Below are 3,715 nucleotides of genomic sequence, written 5' to 3' on the forward strand. Positions count from 1 at the left end.
TGAACTATACAATATTCGGTAAATTAAGACAATAGGTGAAATAAAGGTAACACAACATTATATAAAGCCTTTTCGTATAGGGATGAGATATAATATGATATAGTAGATATGTATGCATGCAATCTGATATTTGATAAACCTTGGCAATATGATGTACATGTTAGATACTTGGGTCGAAATAATTGCATAAGATTATTAAAGATGGTATAAATTGTACGATTATACCTTTGAAATAGAGACCTTATTCTAACCTTCTAAAGCTTCTAAATATGATGTAAATTATTCGCTTATAACAAAAAATGCAACCAAATTTATAAGGATGGAGAAAGTTTATGCCTTAATTATAAAGGCACTAATTGATGAGAAGGAAGAAGAGAAGACAATTGACATACTTAATATCATTAAAACTTTTCTTACTAAATTTAAAGAGATCTTGTTAAAAGAGTTGCTAAATAAATTGCCATCAATATAATACATTCAATATTAGATTGATTTGGTGTCAACTAGCAAAAATACCAGATGGAGTAGTTTCTTCGGGCATTTCATGAGTGTAAGGTTCTGGCTGAGGACTAAAGGTTCCGATCATCTCCTTCGAGCTATCAACTGTGATGAAAAATCACCACGAGGGAAACTCATTATTACACATAAAAAGAATGCCAGATAGGGAGAGCTTGTAAGAGATTGATGGAGAGACTGTTACCCTTGACACCAGTTTACCAAACTGTGTTACTATATTTGAGGCCGGAAACAATGTTGTTCTTAACCTCAAAAGTGAATTGCAGGCTATAGCGGCTACCTTCTTTTAAGGTGAACCAAGAACCTTTAGGCTTGCCATTCTCAGGAACTGAAAGAACAATATCAGGTCTACCAGGGGATTTGATTTCGAGGCTAAGGATTTTAACTTCGGGTTCCAGAGTCTCTACATGGTTAAAAAAACCATTAAGATAATGTCAGAGATCTGAACAAACTTGATCTGCCATTAATTGATTAGATTGCTTCCAAGAATCCAAGAGGCTAACGGAGGAAATTTAATCCAAAATTCAACTATTTACAGACTCAACCAATGAAATAGTATACTTGAATAAATGGAGATGATGACACACCATAGGAACACATGAAATCAAACACAAATGCTATAAAGTTTGGGAAAAAGAAAGTATAATTTGACAATTATACTTGTGTTTAACCAAAATCAAACCCCTAATTAACAAAAATGTTACCAGTAATTGCCAAGGAAAACTAAACTATACTTGAAATTAACACATTTTGAAAATTTCTAAGCTAATTGATCTCATTACCTCCAACAGCCTCAATATCCACAGCCCCGAGGAGCTGCTCCTTCCACCTCCTCAAGCTTTCATCATCCTACATTCTCAAACCCCATAAAACAGATAAAAGAAATGGGCATAAATAAAGCAAAAATCGAACTGTAATCAATTACAAGAAACTAGTGAGAAAAGACAAAGAAACACAAACCTTATCTTTCTCAAGTTGTTCTTTAAGTGTGTATTGAGGACCAAGCTCGATCTTCCTTTCATGAGATTCATCATCATCCTCTTCTTCTTGATCAGTTGCATAAAGAGAACTCTCACTCATCTTTCTAGTAATCCCACCACTTTTAGGTTCATCAACATTATGTTCTTCTTCATTTGGAGGTGTTTTCGTTTTCGCTTTTGTCTCCGAAACTTCCTGTTTGTTTTTCTCATCAAAACCCATGCTGTTAGTATTTGAATCCACACCAACCTCCAAAGACATCAACAGCAACAAAAAGAACTAGATGGAACAGGCACTTGTGTATCTATCTCTCCGTCTGCGTCTCCCTCATGGAACAAAAAACAAAACAGAATGCCCCCAAAAGCAAAGGAACACAAAAAAGAGGCCAAAAACCAGAAACCAACAAAAGAAAGAAGGTCAAAGAATCTTAGAAAGCTAAACACAAGACAAAATCCATGAAAAAAAAAAAACACAAAACACAACCCTTCAAGCAACAAAAAGACACACTAGCAAAACCAAGAAACAGAGATAGAGGAGAAGAGGGGCACGAGTTTACTTCTTGGGAAGTTCAAACAAAGGAAAAGGAAACAGTCATGTGGTGATCCTAAAATTGTGTTTAACTAAGCAACAATGGCAAAGAAAAAAGAGAGGTGGCAAGATCGTGAAGGTCACTCATGCACTTGGAGGATCCACGAAGACCACGATTCAAGGAGATGGGTGCTTTAAAATTAGTGCATGATTTTGATTACAAACAAAAAAAAATTGTACAGAGAGAGACAGAGACAGAGATGTTAGAGTAAGACAGCCTAGGATTGGATGGATGATGGATACCCTTTGACTCTTTGTAATGGAAACCATGGTTGAGACATGAAAAAAAGCTGCTTAGGATTCTGATTGTTATTATTGGTTTAACCAGCTGTTTTTATCAGTCTTGACTTTGGATAAGCTCTTAGTTTTTAGTACTTTTGATCTTAGTTTTCTTCGATATACACTTTCTTGTCCTTGTCAATGGTGAAACGTTTGTACGTAAGATGTAAAATTCATGTTTATCAATCCCGACTTCACTTTTATGGTTGATGTTTACTCTAGTATGAGTTAAGTTCTATTTAAAATTTGTGGCAATTGAATTGATTAAATTAATTTTATGATTTTTTTTAAATAATATTATTTTAATATTAAAAAATAAAATAAAGATCATATTAAAAATAATTTGAAAAATTCATAACTTAAATTTTATTTAGTTAGATCTAAGAACTCGTATGCTACATTGAAAAATAGTCAATGATTAGTGAGATTTTAATTCGACTATCTTGGATTGATTAGCAAATATTAATATAGAAAACTCATCAATTATTCATTTTATATATATATATATATATATATGATAAATAAATTAAAAAAAATCCAGCACAGTAGATAGAGAGAGAGTCTAAAATGCCGTATTTTGGGTAATATTAGGGTCCCACACTTCACTTCACTCTTTTGTTGGCTTCTCTTTGCCTTTTCGTGTAAGTTTTTGTCTCCAAAACTAAAAGTGAATTCTGTTATTTAATCTCCCAAGAAAATCCAACAAAACGACAACACTGAAAACGTGAAACGTTAACGATCAACAAGCCGCGGCGATCATGACCACGCAAGAAAAAATTAAAAAAAAACCCACCAGATCTGCAATGTATTTGTTATATTTACGCCATTTTATTCAAAGATGTTTGATTGTTGACAAACTGCAGGGGCAAAGGAATTCAAAACTGAAAGAAAAATTTACATTTTTTTCCTTCAGATTCGGGAGAATTTATGAAATAATAATAAGATTTGCACCAGAATATCATGTTGGGTTTATGTTAGTGTCCAAGCAACTTGTTTTGAAAATAAAATAAAATTTGTAGACATAAATTTGAGTATGTAAAAATTAAGCAATGGTTGTGTATAAATATTTGATATTATTAAAATTAATAAGTAAATATAATCTTTATTTAAAGTATTTGTAAAAAAAATATAAAATAATAATCTAATTCTTTTCTTGAATTTCATCTCACTTTATTTATTTATGAAATCAAAACAAAATTTATATTTTACAAAAATATAAATTTAAATATGCATTGTGGAGCAAAATTCAATAATTTGATGCTTTGAAAATCACATTTAATTTATTTTTAAATTAATGTTATTAAATAACTCTTATAAAATATTTATACTTGTTCTAATAGAGCTTCATTTCTTA

General features: G+C 31.6%; 1 pseudogene; it reads right to left on the reverse strand.

Annotated features, from left to right (window-relative positions):
• Nucleotides 1-499: 499 nt before the first annotated feature.
• On the reverse strand, nucleotides 500-2,432 carry LOC105117384 (rho GDP-dissociation inhibitor 1-like; annotated as a pseudogene).
• Between the last annotated feature and the right edge of the window lie 1,283 nt (nucleotides 2,433-3,715).

The sequence above is a fragment of the Populus euphratica genome, unplaced genomic scaffold (genome assembly GCF_000495115.2).
Source record: "Populus euphratica unplaced genomic scaffold, PopEup_1.0 scaffold1320.1, whole genome shotgun sequence".
Lineage (NCBI taxonomy): Eukaryota > Viridiplantae > Streptophyta > Magnoliopsida > Malpighiales > Salicaceae > Populus > Populus euphratica.